Source organism: Rhinolophus sinicus, linkage group LG01 (assembly GCF_036562045.2).
Source record: "Rhinolophus sinicus isolate RSC01 linkage group LG01, ASM3656204v1, whole genome shotgun sequence".
NCBI classification, from domain to species: Eukaryota; Metazoa; Chordata; class Mammalia; order Chiroptera; family Rhinolophidae; genus Rhinolophus; species Rhinolophus sinicus.
The window spans coordinates 1,155,687-1,173,708 of NC_133751.1; the positions used below are offsets into that span (position 1 = coordinate 1,155,687).

Genomic DNA, 18,022 nt, shown 5'->3' on the forward strand with positions numbered 1-18,022 from the left:
TGGAAGACATGGAACCCAGGCAAAGGGCAGACGCATGGAGACCGCACCTGCCAGAGGGCCTGGGCGCAGCCCTGCCAGGTGCCCTCCACCCCAGGCAAGGCCAGTTCGCAGACTGACCCTGTTTACAAGAGAAAAGCGGCTCAAACATGCAGCTGTGCTGTGCTGAGCCCCGAGGGGCTTTGACCCGGGAGGTGACTCAATCTGCACCCCTCAGAGCGTGTACCTTTCACCCCCAGTGCACACTTGGTGCCAAGGGCTTGGTCTCCAGCAGCAAAACCACAGTTCTTGACACAGAGAGGGACAAAAGTGAAGTCGTTTAATGAACAAACACACATCTCTTCAGGTTTGGGCGTCACAGAAAGGAATAAACAGAGACCTCTACAGGGTATGTCGGTGTCCCTAATATCTAACTGGGCGGACACCCTGGCCCCAGATTTAGCTGAGACGTTTGGGCAAGGCCTCGGCTCCTGGACTCACCACTATGACTCTGTGTGTGACACAACCGCAGGCTACACACTGGCGTTTTAGAGCAAAGGAGCAATTCCTTACGTGTGTCACACGTGAAAGCAGAAACACCATAGGACTCCTGCAAGAATCCTTGACTTTCACTGATGCAAATAACAAAAGACATCTCGACTATTAAACTCACATCATAAATACGGCAAGTTCAGACCCCAAGCTGCAGGAAAGGGGCGGAGGTCACGGTGCAAGTGACCACGGGAAGCCAGGTCCTTGACGATGGCGCGTGAGCTTTAAGGGGCCTCTCTCTGGCTGTAGCCCGTCAGGGTTGGATGACCCAGAGCCCCTGCAAAGCTGTCCACTGCCCTGGCCATGAAGGCCCAACGAGGATAGCAGGGTGCACAGAGCTCTGACACATGACAGTGGGTCCCCGACTCACTGACTCTGCCTCCTGACCACCAACAGGTGAGAGCAAATGTCCAAAAGCACACGTTTCTGCATTTCTGGGATAAAGGACTAGAACTAAGTACAAAATACTGCTTGTCCGCAGATGACTGGTCACGGTATCTGTCTCCTGGGCCCTTATGGGGCTTGTCTGTGAGTGGACAGGGGGCTACAGAGCTGGGGGGCATGCACCCCCAAAGATCACCCTGCTTTGGTGTTGCTGTGGTGAACGAGGGCTCAAGGACCCACTCACTCCCTGGCGAGACAGCCCACCGACCTCTGCACAGTGCCACGTGCCCGGGTTAGGGACGACTGGGCAGGCTCCACTCCGCCGATGCCTCGGGCTTCCCTGGGGAACCAGGGTTAGTGACAGTGCCACCTACGCGGGCTGCACGAGGACTGAATAAGGAGTCCAGGCAAAGGCTCCGCCCAGCTCCCGGCACAGACTGGGTGCTGGACGGGCGCTGGCTGCTCTGGGCGGCCTCGAGAACCCTCGGATGAAGATGGCAACTCCCAGGTCCACGCGGCCAGGTCCCTGGCTGGCAGGCGCCCGACACGCTCCTGAGCAGCAGGACGTGGACCAGCCGGCTGTGTCTCAGCACTGCGGCAGCTCAGGGACCCTCCAGCACGAAGACCCCGCAGAGGCACAGCCCTGGCAGCAAGCGCGCCCGGCCGCCCAGCGCCCAGACCGCCCTGTGCCGGTGAGGACAGATGGCACCTCTTCACACCTCTGCATAAAATGAGCGCTGTCCTGAGGTGCACCCTGTGGCCGTCTGTGCCTCTGTGGGACAGCGTCACACGGATGTCCTATACCTGCCAGGGGTTCCCAGTGCAGGTGCTGAGATGTGTATCCTGCTCCTGACACGCCTGACAAATGGTGCCCCTCCTACTGCGATTCACATGCCGGCTGTGTGCTCCATGTCAAAGGTGTCAGCCTTTTAAGGGCGGAACCGGGAAAACCTCTGAGCGCAGCCTGGCGACACGTGCCCAGCCAGTAATCCCCCAGCTGGTCCGGAGGGTATGTCTCCAATCCCAATATTCACTAAAGGAAAGCTTTATGCCACCATGTCACGTCACATGGTTCTCCTCAGTGTCTAAACAAATTGTGCAACTTGAGCAGCTTTAGAAGTACTTTTAACTAAATATGAATGTCCTTATATGTGACATGGGCATATGGCTTCAAATGTGAAAGGCAACTGTGACTTCCAGTTTGAAATCTTTGAAAAACCAGTGTGGAGTGGAAGGCTGAGCTGGCCGTGCTCACGCCGAGGAAGGGCTGGTCAGCAGCCGGGAGCCACCGTGACGGTGACGAGTTAAAGAACACAGCGGCGCTGCTGTCCCTCGGCGGGCCCTCTAGGACGGGCAGCGGTCACACAGACCCGGGCTGGGCGCTTCCGGGCAGAACCAAGGACAGCAGTCCCAAGACAGCTGTGCTGCGCCCATTATGGAGGGACACAGAAAGAGCTCAGGCCAAGGTGAGTAATTCACATTTTGCAAAATATTTTTAAGTCACATCATCACATTTTACTGCCCCAAATAGCCCGAGGAAAGGCATTCAGCAAAGCAAGAACATTTCCTTTTTCAAGGACGAATAAAACTGCACAGTAAGAAGATGTGGCGTGAAATACTGAGACTTCCTGCCTCCACCTCCAGCCATCTTCCCACAGGCCCGTCAGCACAGTGGCTCAGGGGTAAAGACTTAACCAGCAGGCCCCTTCTGGGCTGTGGCTCAGGGGACACACATGCCCCGAGGTCCGTCTGTACTGGGGCTCAGGAGACACATGTGCCCCAAGGTCCGTCTGTACTGGGGCTCAGGGGACACACGTGCCCAAAGGGCCCGTTTGTGCAGTGGCTCAGGGCCCCGCAGGCCCCCCTGGGCTGCGGCTCAGGGGACACGTGGGTCCTCTTATTACTCATCCTGCACCCTCCCGGATGCTCTGGCCTTTGGGATCGTAACTTAGGGTCCACGCTGCTCAGGACATCTGGTAACTGCAGGCCCTTGCACTCTCAAAAGTGTCCCCACTCAAGCAGTCAACTGCATGGTCACCTGCTTTAACAGCCAGCGCCCGAAACCACAGAGAATGTCTGCAGAGGGTGCGGCGCCTCCCTTCCCCACCTCACCCCAGGCAGACCAACCAAGAGGAATGTGGGTGGTCCACATCCCCCTGCCACCCCCATGTTGTTGTACCCTCCCCCACTTAATTCAATTCAGCACAGAATGGGGTGTCACCGAGCAGCTCTGCACAGGAGGAACAGGGACAGAAAGATTTGCTGCCCAGGTCCGGCCCCCGCTGCCCTGCCAGGAGCCACAGGCGGGGAGCCTGCGGGAGTCCCAGAGGCCACAGCGGGGAAGAGGCGGCCAGGAGCCTGGACGTGTCCCCAGGGAACTTGCCACACGGATATTAAGGTTATGAAGCATTTATGCCTTTTTAAGAGCTAAATAAAACAGCCACCTCCAGAAAAGACACCTGTGGTAGAATTCAGAAATAATGAGCCAATTTCTTTAAATTACAAGGGGGAAACAAGGGCTTTTTTCTTTAAAAAAAGATGGAGGTGTGACAGGGGCTGTGGCAGAGAGCATTGTCCCTGTATCCGTTTTTTTCCCTGGTGACCTGAGCCTTTGGCTGGGCGCAGTACAAGGTGCTGCAAAAGGTCAGTGGTCACTCTGCATAAAGGAAATGCTCGATGTCATTAGCAACCGGGGAGGACGCTCAGAACCGCACAGAACAGCTTTGGTGCCCACAGAACGGCAAAGGCTAACAAGACCATGGTGCCCAGTGGGGTGGGAGCCTGAGAGCCCCACCGGCCACAGGCCAGCACTGCCCACTGATGTGAAATCCATGCCTCTATGGCCACCCGGGAAGGCCTGTGGTTCTTTATCCAAAAAGGCGGCTCAGAGTGGCCACAGCAGTTTTACTCATAACTGCCCCCACATGCCTAAGTGTCCGTCCGCAGCAGAATGAATAAATGTACAATAGGGTCCGAAGGGGGAATACGACACAGAGCAGCAAAATAAACTTGAACCCCACAGGGAGCCTGGGACACAACTCTGAACAAAAGAAAGACACAAAAATGCACTTTTTGAATGAGCGTACAGAAACTTAAAACAGATGGACGCTGTGGGGGACACCCGCAGGGTCCACCCTGGGCGGGCTCGGGGGCTGGCAGTGACGTCCCTTCCCGTGGGGTCCCACAGAAGCTCACGCTGCGCTGACTGGCCGAGCAGCACGTCTGCTCTGGGCACTTTGCACGCGCGCACGTGTGAGTGTGTGCGTCTCCTCAACACCGGTTAAAACGCGCCGTTTAGCCATGGCAGCTGCTGAGCAGGAAGGAGAAGGTAAGAGCAGGCGGCCCGCAGAGGCCGCAGCACCGCGACCCCAGGGGCTGGGGGCCGGGAACACCGACGTCAGCGCTGCGCCCCCAGCAGCCCGCGGGCCGGCGCCTGGGCACCTGGCGGGTGCGACCTGCGGCGGCGGGCGGGGCCGCAGGGCTTTGCCACCACCCGGCCCCGACATTTCATTTCATGTTTACTACCTTTAAGATAATGGCAAACATTCATGACCCACTGTTCAGAGTAAAATGAATCCCGACAGCAGCTGTCACCAGAAACACTGGAGGCGCAGCGAACGCCCGCGACCCCTGGGCCAGGAGAACGTCCGGGGGCGCAGGGGCGCTTCGGCGAGTCCGCTCGGCCTCAAACTGCCCCAGGCGAGGCGCTCAATCGCCTGGACATTAAAGCAGGGCCCGCTCGGGGGCGGGGCTTCCCTCCCTCCCGAAGAAAAGTCAGTGAAACCACGGAGAGCAACGCTCCGTCCTGCCTCCCCCGCGCCTTCAGCAACGCGCTCCGCGCACGCACCCGCACCCGCGTCCCTGTCCGGGAACCATGACTCGGGACACGCGTGTCCTGATTCCACGTGGGCTGGAGAAGGAATTAACAGCTACTTCGCACGGCAACAGATTAACACCCTCAAGTTTGTTCCGTGGATGGACAGTGCTGGCCGCGCCGCCCTCACGTTAATCCCCCCCTTTCAGAGTCTATTATGGGAAGGGGCTTCTCGTCAAGGAAGAAAATTATGCGGAGAAAAGAAACGCACATTTTCTTCTCAAAATTTGGAAGTGAGAAAGGTCACGTAAAAATAAATACTAAGCAAACTGATGAATTTGAGCTCGTCTTCCCCCTGCACTAGCCAACGGGGCAGAAGGTTCAAAAGCTTCGTGGGGGAAGCGCTGCGGGGCAGGAGCGGAGCGCGTCTGGCCTCAAGCGTGTCTGTAACGACGGGAAACCGAACCCTCCGGGCGCAGCAGGAAGCTGCGCACCGACAGACCGCCTCGCGATGGAACGATCCACCGCGGAAACTCCGTCACCTTCAGGGAGACACACACTGGAACCCAGCGGGCTTTTCTACTCCCGCAGACAGAAGCCTACGACGCACAGCTCTCCCGACACTCGGTCCGGACAGCCGGCCTGGAACCGCCAGGTCACTCAGGCCACCCACACGCCCCAAGAGCCCGTCCAGCAGGGGCGGGGCCGCGCTGCGTGGGTGGAGCAACGCCCACCGGTGCCGTGATCACGTGCGCGCACACATGCAACGTCTACCGTGCACGCCCACCCATGCGTGAGGACACGCCCACCCATGCGTGAGGACACGCCCACCCATGCGTGAGGATACCACCACAGGACAGCTCTGGAGAGCGTCTGAGTGCCCAGACGACTTGTTTTCTTTTCCTTGTCTGAACTGTCTACCCTGAAGCACAGTTGTCGTGCCGGAGACCCTGCTCGCTGCGCCATTTTTCAAGCGGGCAGCCTGCAGGGTCTCTGCTCCCGCTCCCCACACAAGAACGCAGGATATGGTGAGGCCGAAAAGGAACACCCACGGAGCCATAGGTAGGGGAGTCATACCACTATAGTCTCACTGGAGGCTGGGCCCACCGGACGCGCAACCTGCCGTCCGCCTTTCCGCCAACCGACTGACGACTCTCCTCCACTCTCCTAGACTCTCCTCCTCTCCTCTCTTCCGCTCTCCTCGGCTCTCCACGGCTCCTCGGCTCTCCTCCGTAGCCGCAGCAGTTACACTAGCGGCCAATCGGCTAACCGGCCACAGCCGATGGCCACTCACTACTCAAGCCAGCACCTTTCCACGTGAGGCCGAGAGCCTGTAAACTACTTTCTGGGGCTCTGGCCCCACAACAGTTTTGTAACAGAAAAAGCTAGAGGTGTGAGAAGCCATGGCACAGAGAACGCAGGACACGGGCCACAGCGGGCCGCGCGCCGCCCTCCATCGGCACCAGCGCCACCTGCCTACTGGCCCTGTGCTGTCCCCCAATACAGCTGCCCGCTGGGGCCATGCGACTGAGAGAATGGGCTTTTATTTCTATTTCACTGCAATGTAAGCAGCCATATGGGCCTAGTGGTCCTGCTTTAAATGTCACTTCCATTCTCACGGCCAGGCCAGTCGGGGAGGTGATCACGGTCTCGGCACCAGTGAGGGTCTGCAGGCCCTCAGCAGGGCCACTTCATAACCAGGCATCTCTGCTGGCTCTCTGGACGCCCCCAGAACGGAACGAAGCTTGAAGGCCTTGCACACAGAACAGGAAGACACCAGGGGAGAAGAGCACGGCACTTCCGATCAGCCCGTGCCAGCAGTCTGTAAGGTGGGGCTACCCGTGCCAGGGCAGCCCAGCCCTGCAGGCCTCGACCACCAGACTCAAGGCCGCCCAGGGCTTGGCAGCGCCAGCACCCGCAGGACACCACATGGCCTGAAGGTGCCTCAAAGGGGCGCGTGGAGGGAGGAGGGAGGCAAGTGCTCACCAGCCAGGCCCGTGATCCAGCTAAGTGATGGCTTCCTCTTACGCACAAACAGCCTCCATGTGGGCCTGGTCCAAGAGGAGGGGGCTGTGGCCATCAGGAAAGGGGCTGAGTGGTACCCGACGGAGAAATGGGGGCGGGGGCGGGCTGGCCGTCCATGTGAGCAAACCTCCAGCAGGCTATCTGAGGAGCCAGTGCAGCCTCAGGCCCCCCTCGTGCCAGGCACTAACTAGCCTGGCATTGCCTCATTCTCCGGGCGGCTGCTGTCCCATTGCAGAGACCTGCCTGAGGCAAAGCTGTCCCCCCACCTGAGAGCCAGGGCCCCGGGAGCCACAGGCGCCGGCAGGACCCAAACTGGCTCTCCTGTCACCCACCTGTAAGCGAGCGAGCAGTGCCAGCCTGGAAGGGGGCCTGGCCCGGACCCCCGTGCTGCCCCACTAGGCACAGTGGCCTGGCAGTGGCCCCAACGCTGCCATGGTCCCTGCACCCCGGTCAGCTCTGTGTCCCCTCAAGCAGAGGGACAACCACGTGCCCTTAGGTCCACATCAGGAACCATACAATTGGTTTTCAAATCAGAACAGGTCAGCCTTCAAAGAAACCCAGGAGCGGAGCACAGTGCACGGTGGGCAGAGGGGCCGTGGCTCGGCAGCGGAAGGGGCTGGCACAGCACCGGGCACAAGCTCTGCCTGCCGGTGGCTCTGCTGTGCGTCGTCATGTCTGCCTGAGCAGTTCACACTCCTGGCACACTCAGTCGAGTGCAGCCAACACTCTCCGTGGTGTGTGCAGGGCGCTCCCACAGAGGGCGGCCCGCCGAGCTGACGGCGCCCACACGGCCTGAGCCTGCGCAGACAGGGCACCGTCCTTCTCAGCCCCTCCCTCCTCCGTGTCCTCGGGAGGGTGTGAGCTCCGTAAGCAGTACCGAGCTGCCCCAGCGCAACCCCTCGATCCAATACCCGCAGGTGTGGAGGGAGGACAAATGGCCCAAGTCCCGAAGAGCCACGGGGGCTCAGAGGGTAACCGCTGCTGTGCACACAGGTGCCACTGACTCCGTGGGATCAGAATCCAGGAACCACTGACTCTGTGGGATTAGAACCCAGGACCTAAGGAGTTGGGGGCTTCAGTATAAAGGCCATGGCAGGTACCACGAAGAAGCCCCCAAACGCTAACGCTCTGAGGGCTGCAGAAGCCTCACCTTCACTGAGACGCCGTCTCAACCAGGCGGGGCGAGAGTGACAGCTTTCACGACTTTTGCACTGGGCCAATCTGATGTGTGAGAAATGGTATCTCGGTGAAAGGCGGTGTGTGTGTGTGTGTGTGTGTGTGTGTGTGTGCGCACGCCTGAATGTCTGCGCATGCGTCTGTGTGCACGTGTGTACGTGCATGTCTGCATATGTCTGACCGTGTGTGCGTGTCTGTGTCTGTTTATGTCATCTGTTTTCCTACAGGATCTTGGTCCTTTTTTTCCCTGCCATTTTTAAAAGGGCAAATTTCTGATATGTTGCAAAGATTTTTTGCCCAATTGATCTTTCTGACTTCAGACCCTACTCATAGTGTTTTGTTGTTGTTTTGTCATTTTGTTTTGGGTTAGCCAGCTTTTCATTGTAGTTTTTTAAATGTAGTCAAATGTGCCCATCTTCTTTTGTTGAACCTGTATTTTGAGTTACAATTTGAAAGCCTTTCCCAACACACAGGTCCTGGTCCCTGGTTTTGTCTGCCAGCTGACTGGGGTCACCCTTTACACTGAGCTCTCTGACCCATTTGGAGCATGTTCTTGCATGTGGTGTGAGGGAGAAATCTCACGGTGTCTAGTCAGCCCCAAATCCCTTCTTAAAAAGCTCACCTTGACCTGGCCATTTGGGAACCTGCCGAATCAGACACCAGAATCCCCTCTGATCTGGGCTTATCCTGAACTCACTGTCCGCCTGGTCGTCCCCACGTCATGCCCACGCGTTTCAGTGTCTGTGGGGCTGGTCTCCCCAGCACGGCCCCGCCTCTTCGGAGTTTTCTAGGTCTTTAGGCATGCTCGCTTTTCTGTCAATTTTATAATCATGTGCAGCCCAAGGGAAGAAATGACTCTTGTGTTCCTAGTTTTACTGGAATCCCACTACATTTGTCCATTGACTTAGAGATCTGCCGTCTTAACGAGCCGGGACATCCTCAGCAAGAATAAGCCAAGCCCTTCCATCTGCCAAGGCTCCTGTGTCTTTCTTGAGAAGTTTTTTAGAATTCTCTTCACTTAAGTTTTGAACAGCAGTACTTATTACGTTTATTCCTAAGTACTTTCTTGTTGTTGGTGTAAATGGCGTCTCCTCTATAATATCTTCTGACCGGGTTCTTCTGTGTATATGAAAGTTATCACTGATGCCTGCATATTAATTTTATATTTCTGCTACCCCAGCAAATTCTTTCATTGTCTGAGCTGTTTTATCTGCTGCCCTGGGGCTGTGCTCTCACGTGGTGGCCATCTTGGCAGCGCAGCTACAAGACACCCCACCCGCAGACAGCACCCCCGGACGGCACTGCTGCCCACCTTTCTGGGCAGATGGCAAACACATTATTTTACCTCTTCTAGTTAAACTGTGATGCCTTTGTTGTCTCTTGTCCTTTTCGGATCCTGGCTGTGGGAACATTAGGTCCCCTTTATAATTTTTAATTAAACCACACATCTGTGTTTGTACAACTCCTGACCCCCCCCCCCAGGCCTGCAGGTCCAGCACCTACTCCTGCTTTGGGGGTGGGGGCAAAGCGCACCCAGAAATTCACTCTGCCACCTGCATTCTCCACAAAGCTTTCTTTGCCCTGCTGCCCTTATTTAAACCTCCGATAAGACTTCTCTCACAGAGGAAAACAAAACTTCCTTCTAGGACAAGCTAAATGACTGACGTGTGGATCCTGAAAAAGAGACTTATAGATATCTGAATGTTCTTTTATTAGAATGTGGAATACATGGGAAACACATCTCCGAACCCTACCGTACGCCTTGCATGTTCTACCCATCATGTACCGTGGCCATGGTACCCTTCGCTGTGTGCAGAATTTGCATTTGCACATGACCCCTTCCATCTCGCTAACCTCGGGCCTGCTGTGCCCCCGACCGGAAGGGCCCTAACCTATCACAGACAGCACTAAGCATGGCTTGTGAAAATAAAGTAGGCTAAATGCTTTTATGTTGCTAGGAAAATTCATTCTTTGTTAATTTGTTGTTCTGATGGATTCCCAAGCCACTCATTTTTAGGAGAATAAGAGACAAGGGGGACAGAAAAGCACCAGAGCCCAGTGGCTTCCCCAGTGCTCTCCAGGACTTACTGTGGGGACCCACATCAGGAACTGAACGCAGGTACGGCCGTGCTCACGTCTACACACCCCTCTGGTTCCCACTCAGGATGATTTGCAGAAATGACAACGAACACACTTAGAACAGCAAATTCACTGCCAGACTACGCTCGTGCTTAGTACACTGGTCTGCACTGTGACATAAACACGCCACAACCACACTGGGCACAGGGAGGGGCTTTGTGAAACTTCAGGACAGGGCTTTAAACTCCACAGGTATCATAGCCAAGTGGAGAAAGAGACCTGTAAAAACCTCCCGAGGGATTTCATAAGCCTGTTCTTACAGGATTCAATTGCAATACAGAAAAAGAAAGGAATACATACTGCTGTGGAAAGGGGGAAAAACGAAGCGCTCTGACACCACAGCATTTCCACACCAGCCTGCTGCTACCGCTTACAGAACAGGACAGCAGGGTCGCCAACAAAACGCTGGACCAGCGAGGAAGCGCTCTCGGCCCCAGCCCCCATCGTGGGCACCCTGTGGGAAAGAAGCCCGCGCAGTGCGGAGCTCAGCGCTTCTGAGGACAGGTGAGTCCCACAGGTCCCCACAGCCCCGGATGCTTTCAGAAGCCGGCTCTGGAAACGCAGCCACGGAGACAGACACTGGTATGAAGTGAGTTCAACAGGGTCTGGGAGTGACGTTAGGGTCTTTTATGTGCACAATGTCCAGATGGGTCACTGTCTCGGTAGGGCTAACGCTTACGTGTTGTGTCACTTACAATATTCCATTAATGTGACCTCCGAGGACCTCCGCGGCGGCCGGAGAGCAGAGGGGCGAGCCTTGGGGGTATCGGAGGGAAACGGAACCAGGCTGTCGTGTCTTCCACCACACTTACAAAATGAACCCAAATGCTCCTCTACAAACATCACTCGAGTATTAAAACGCAAAGGATCAATGACGCATTCTGCCGCATTTCCCTGAAAATAAGACTGGGTCATATATTCATTTTTGCTCCAAAAGACGCATTAGGGCGCTTCAGGGGATGTCTTAATTTTTTTCATGTACAACAATCTACATTTATTCAAATACAGTCATGTCATCTTCTGGAACATCGTCATAACGTACTAAATGTGTCCGTCTGGCTGACGATCTTAAATGGGGCATATTTTCGGGGAAGCACGGTAAAACATAACAGAAAAGTCACTCACAGCCCGTCAGGTGAGTTTCTCCACCCTGTTCTCTGACTCCACACTCAGAATGTGTGCGCTCGTGGGAGTACTTCCCCGAGGGAAAAATGCCACCTGTACATTCAGGCCACAAAACCCGAGAGTCCTCATGGCCGGCAGTCGCCGCAAAAGACCTGCAGGAATGTGTTTGACATGCACGAGGGGGCCTCCCAGGCTGGTGCCCCCTCCCCAAACACCCACTCGTCACTTCTGACACTGGGCCCCTGCAGTGGCCCTGCAGCAGCCACCCGCCAGCAGTCTGGCAGCAGCTCCCCCTCAGACTGACGAACCCACCTTGGGAGCCACCACGCCGGGTCCAGCCCCTTGCGCCTCCACTGCCCCCTCTTCCCTGTTCTTTCTGGAACCTGACGCTGCCCAGAGGTCCCGAGGTGCGCGGGGACAGCAGACAGGCCCTCTCCTCTGGCCCCACTCCTGGACGCCTGAGCTGCACAGGCCGACTCGAGTCCAAGCTCACACCCCCGACGGCCCCCCGCTGCACAAGCACCCCCTCACCCACACACACAGCCCAATCAGCCCAAACCAAAACCCCTAGCACCCGCGTCTTCCTCTCAGGCGGACCCCATGATGCCCAAGGCCGTCTTCTAAGGAAGATGGTCCCAGGCCTCCCAGCACAGGATGGGCGACAGGGACGGCACATGGAAGGAGACAGCGGCAGTCCTGACTCGCTGCAGTTGAAAGCCCTCACTTTGACAGATGTATCAACGTGTGAGCTCGTGAAGACATGCCCGGGGAGGGACCCTCACAAGTGAAGTCCCTGGAGACCCATGGTCACTGAGACCCAGCCTTGGCCAGGAGCGAGACCCACGGTCACTGAGACCCGGCCTCGGCCAGGAGCGAGACCCACGGTCACTGAGACCCGGCCTCGGCCAGGAGCGCTTGCTGGCAATGCGACCTTTGCCTGCTGAGCAAAACCAGAGGGTGTATATATTGTTTAGGTGACAGACAGTGTGATGAATCTACAGAGGAAACCAAGGAAACAGTGACCAGGAAGTCAGGGGGGTACTTAGGGTAGAGGTTGAGGAGACGGAAGGAACTTCTAAGGAATTACTAGCTTTTTAAAAACACCATAGCTCAAAGTAGCCTTTACTTTTGAGAACAATTTTAGATTTGAAGAAAAACTGAGACGACAGTACAGAGATTGCCCACATATCCACACGGTACATATGTTACAATTAATGAACCAATATTAACACATTAACTAAGCTAATAAGGCCTAGGGTATTCAGATGTCCTCAGATTTTACTTACTGTCCTTTCCTGTCAGCATCCCAGCCAGGACACTACATGACATTTGGTCGCTGTGTCCCGAGGGCTCCTCTGGGCTATGACAGTTTCTGAGACTCTTCTTGATGGCCTTGGTGACCTTGACCATGGTGAGGAGGGCTGGTCGGGCATTTTGTAGGATGGCCCTCCCCTGGGGTCAGCATGATAACTTCTCGTGATTGGACTGGGGACACGGGTTGTCGGGAGGGAGGCCACAGAGGTCACGTGCATTCCCATCACACATCAAGGCTCCGTCTCATCACCATGACCGTCCTTGGTGCTGACCGTGACCCCGGTGGAGAGGAGTCTGTCCAGCCCCTCCACTCCACACCACTCTTCCCCCCCGTCTTCTGTGGCCGGAGGTCGCCGTGCACAGCCCACACCTAGGGGGACGGTGTGCCCCTCCCGGAGGATGGGCGGCCACAGAAGGCACGTGGAGCGTCTGCACGGGAGTTTCCTCTTCTCCCCATGGACTCGTCAGTCGTTTATTCACGTCTGTGTGACGCGTGGATGTTGATTTTAGACTCGGGGCTGGAATCCACCACAACCTGCTAAGGCTGGACCTGCTCCAGCTCTGGCCGCTGGGAGCTCTTCCACGGGCTCCTGGCTCCCACACACCCTGAGTGGGTGCCGCGTTTTGGTTTGGAGCCCTTCCTTCCTCACGGGCAGTGCCAGGTGCTCAGGGCTCATCGTGGGCATTTCCTATGTCCTGGAAAAAAGCCCTCGCCCTTTGTTTTTTATATGCCCTTTCATGGGACATGCAGTCACATCTGAAAACTAAACTGTGGGAGAATCCATCCTGCTCCTTCTGGAACAGCAGCCCAGATGGGTTCTGTGGAAACGGACTGCTCCCCCTGGATCCTTAACTCCTGGGCAGGGGCTGCCTCCAGTGGGGCGGGGGGAGAAGCCTAAACTTTTCATTTTGAACTGCTTGCAAAAGCATTTCCAAGGATATGATGGGCGATTATTTTAAACCCTTGTGTTGATAACAAGTAGAATTGACCAAGTTCAAGTGAGGAAGATAATACTAATAATTCTGATTTAGAATAAAAACAAGCATAAGTGCTCGCTTTGTGCTTCGAGATGGGTCAGCCAGGTCTGGCGAAACGTGCACCACTGCGGCGGCTGCTTTTCCCACAGGCAGTTAAGCTGCTCTTTTCCCATCTAGCAACCAGCAGACTCTGGTTTTCTCACATAATGGGCGTCCAAGAAATTCAAGCGTCTGTGTATTAAGGGTGCAGTAGTGGAGATTTGCACCATCCGCCTGGGAGGAAATCCGTCGCAGCGCTGAAGACGCCAAGTCCATCACAACTTCCCAAAGCACAAGCTGCCTGATTTACTCAAGACATGTTACCCTTTCAACTCCAGCACAGGAAGGAAATGTTACACGGAAGCACAACCCTGGAGAAGCCTTAACAAAAACATGTTTTAGTTTCGTCACAGGGATACTTAAAAAAAGGCCTAATTCCTCGGGTTTTACAACAAAAGCTCCGCGCGTATACTTAGGAGGCAAGGCTTCCCGCGGCTACAACAGTGGAACCTGGGGGTTTCGGGAAGGTGGGGCCCGCGTCTCTCGTGAGCCCCCCCGAGCCCCCGCAGCCAGCGTCGGGCGGCGCGGGCACAGCGCGGGGACGCGCACTGACCCTGGGCTCGAGGGCGCGGGCGCGCGGGCAGCACCCGGAGCCGCCGTTAACAGCCGCCCGCGGGGGTCAGGGCTGCAGGCGCGCGGTCTACGGGACAGGACCCAACGAGGACTCGGCCGCGACCGCCAGCACCAAGGACGGGGGCGAGGGGACGCGCCGAGCGCACGGCCGTGGCGTCCCAGCCTGCACCCCTGCTGCTGCGGCTGCTGCTGCTGCCCCTGCTCCGGCCCGCGCAGACCCACACGGAGCCCACGGAGCCCGAGCCCAGGCCGATGCCGACCCCAATTCCGGAGGGCAACTCATCGGCGAACCGGCCCCTGGCCAGCACCGAGCTCAAAGCCGGCGCCCTGCACCCCGCGCCCGGACGGCTGGCCCTGCTCGCCCTGCTGGCCCCGCGGCCGGTCCTCGGGTAGGGGCTCCCCGCTCCCCCGCACGCGTGGACATGGAGCGCCAGCCTTCACTCCTTGCTTTCACTGATAGAAACGGAGCCAAAGTGAGAAGCCCACCGTGACTGGTTGGGAGCAAGGGGGCGCAAAGTGACACACCTCCTGCAAGTCCACCAACACACTGAACGGAGATGCAGCCCCCCAAGCGGCCCACGGTGGGCTCGGGAGCCATGGAAGCTCAGCGGTGCCCAGCCGGCTGACGGTGTTTTAGCTTCACCTGGGTTCATTAAATGTATGGTCAAAGCTGAGTGGGTAGTGTGTCAGGTGCGGCTCTGCTCTGTGCAGGAGGGGCCACAGCTCTTGTCAAACTGGTCGTTCTCTTAGGAGCTGGTGGCTGCACTGACCTGGGGACAGTAAGTGACAGGGGCCTGCGCCGTGACAGCACTGTGCACTTCACTTTCCTTCACACCTCCCCCCCATGTGAAACGCCCGCAGCACGGGCTTATAACCTGACTCCAAACATTAGACGCATAGAATCTCATGTAATCTCCAAACGCTGGTTTTCATTTCCGTATGTGGTGAATAACTTATTATTTAATGGTGAGTTTTTATTTTTTATTTTTTTTAAAGTCCTCAAACTTTACTGTTAGCTGTTATTTCAGTTTCTCACAAATTATCGGCAATTGTGTGAAAATCAAGAGCCTCCATAAAACCACTTTCCTTCATGGTGGGATTCTGCACACAGCGGAGTCTGCCTTCAGAGGGCAGAAAATGCAAGTGCCCAGATTGAGGAGTCACTGTCGTTGGTGTGTAAATTGGCGAGGGCAGTGTCCACCTCAACTCCCTCCTCGTCAGACTGAACAATGGGGGACCCCCCACCTTCACTGGGGTCCTGGGTGGCTGGGTCAGTGCAGGCAGAGGATAAGGAAGGTGTCTTGGCTCGTAGTTCAGAGGGATTTGGAACCTGAAGAGTAATTTCTTTCTGACCGATACTGGATTCAGGGCCTAAGAGGGCGGACAGCACAGCATTATCTTCACCTGAATTCAGAAAGACGTCCAGGGCCTCCTGGTCGGATACGTCCCTTAGCTCCATCTGTTCCAGCAGGTCGACATTCACCCCCATGGCGACACGCTGCCCAGGGGCTCTGGCCTCTCCGCTCGCTGCAGGGCACCGGTGGCGGGGTCCTGCCCCACGGCGTGCTGGGCGGCCTCCTCAGAAGCTTCTGCCGCTCCTTCAGCCTCATTTGCTGCGTGTGCTCCGTTTCCAGGACCTTCTGGGTGTGCTCTGCATCCAGTTCAGCTTTGAAGGTTTCAAGTTCCTTCCCCTTATTTTTCTTGTAATTTTCCAGTTGTTGGGACTGCATGTGTTTGTATCTTTCTAATTCACACTGTGCACATAAATCCTCCAGGTTCAGCAGGTGGTTTTCTGTCTCCTCAAAACTGGCCTCTAACTGAGTCAGATCTGCTGTCACAGACCCTAAGTCCACTGTTAAACCTGGCAGCTGCTGAAGCTGCTGCTGTAAATGTCAGGCTCGTCTTCTCTTTCCCCAGCGTGCTGACAGCAGGCCCACCTTGCTATCCACCTGCTCTCCAGCACCTGCACATTCCTTTGCTCTTCTGTGAACTGCGCCCATGTGTCCTCACAGCTGCTAAGTAATTCTAGTCCAGCACAGCACTTTGGCAAACATGAAACAGTCCTTGCTTTGCTTTTTACTTTTGCTTCTTTTGACCTGTCACTTAAAGCCTTCAGCCCGGAGGTGAAAGCCTGCTGCACGCTCAGCAGCCGCTCACGCAGGGTCTCCAGCAGCGCTGCCACCGTGTCTTCTCCCCTTAGGTCTCAGACCTCCACCCTCTTGCCCCAGCATGTCACCCGCACGCCCCTCACACTCGCAGCCCGCCCCTCCAGCCCTCGCCCTCGCCCTCGCGCCGCAGCCAATGGTGGGTTTTTAAAACATACATTCTTCAATCTTGAACATGAGGTTTGGAAAACAGGTAAACTCACGCATGTGGACAGGGAAGATGAGAGTCACCTTCGTTAAGTTCACACATGTTTTATGCGATTTTTCCACAGGTGTTTTTATCTTCATAAATCCACATTTGGACTACTTGCCATCCATATTTTTAGACCTGGGATTCTGGGCGGTAAATCTAATACAAGCATCACACACACACACCGTGTCTAGGTCTCTGGTTCGTGGTCACAGCCGCTCCACTGTGCAGCGGGGCTTCAGAACCCGCCTGAGCGAGCCACCCAGCAATCCCGAGGACAACACTGTGTGTGAGCAAACACTGCACGCTCTGGGCTGCACACACTGTGTTTAGCAATTATGCTTTCATTTACGTGAAATGATACAGTATTGTTTGCATTGAACACAAATGGCAAATTCTTATTTTAAGGCTCATAGAGCAACGTAAAGAAAAAGGTCCTAATATAGCAGCCAGGTTCTACTGTGTGCATAAAGGATGTCCAGATTCAGCTTTACCTGACATAAAACTAGGTGATGAAAATGCCGCTCTCCCATGGGAATTATACTTTCTGGCCAGTCCCCCCACCTCTCAGAGTAATGCTGAATTAACCACCCTTAGGAAAAGACGTGGGCACTGCTAGCAGGCGAGCCAACACTTCATTTCAATCCGAGCAGTCACCAGATTTCACCTCTAAAGCTTGGACAAGCCGTTTCTGGCTCCACCTGTCTGCTGCAAAAATGACTTAGGAACCTGTTTTGTTGGGAAACTCTGCCACTGGATTGGGGGTCAATCGTTCCTGCCCTTACAGGGATGATGGCCAGATGATGGCCAATCTGGCGTCAGCTTAAAACACTGAGAATCAGCTGCCCTGGTCCTATTTCCCAGACAAAGGTGGCAAGGCGCAAGGTCAGGGCCTCTGGTGACTTCCTGGCACCCGCCCTTCAGGAGGCGCTCGGCCAGGTGCAGGCAGAGCTTCCCAGCACTTGCTATCCAACACTGTCCCAAATGCTCCAACTACTCATCCTCACAGGGATGAGGTACCAGGATCCCAAGTTTGCAGAAGGGGAGACCGAGGTGCAGACACTTAAATTGCACAGTTGGTAAAAGGCAGGGCTGGGATGACCCAAACCCAACTGCCTGGTTCCAGAACCGGGCGAATAACCACATCCCCTAGCTGCCTCTCAACTGAAAACTAGGGGACACCTCCACAACCAGGTGGGTCAGGGCCATCTTACAGCAGCAGTCCTTTGAGGGATGAAAAGCAGCACGGGGAAAGTTAGACCTGAGACCCAGCAAGATGTGCCAGGAGCTGGACCCAAGCAGACAGAGTGGTCAGAGGGAGGGGGCCGTGTGCCTGGTGCACATGGGGGATGGTCAGAGGGAGGGGGCCGTGTGCCTGGTGCACATGGGGGATGGTCAGAGGGAGGGGGCCGTGTGCCTGGTGCACATGGGGGATGGTCAGAGGGAGGGGGCCGTGTGCCTGGTGCACATGGGGGATGGTCAGAGGGAGGGGGCCGTGTGCCTGGTGCACAT

At 56.0% G+C, this 18,022-nt stretch overlaps 1 protein-coding gene and 1 pseudogene across 11 annotated transcripts in view; both read right to left on the reverse strand.

The window, feature by feature from the left end:
• ADARB1 (adenosine deaminase RNA specific B1) overlaps positions 1 to 18,022 on the reverse strand; it is a 116,543-nt gene that overhangs the window by 77,206 nt on the left and 21,315 nt on the right. The gene's annotated exons all lie outside the window — the stretch shown is intronic.
• Positions 15,279 to 16,380, reverse strand: LOC109436869 (dysbindin; annotated as a pseudogene).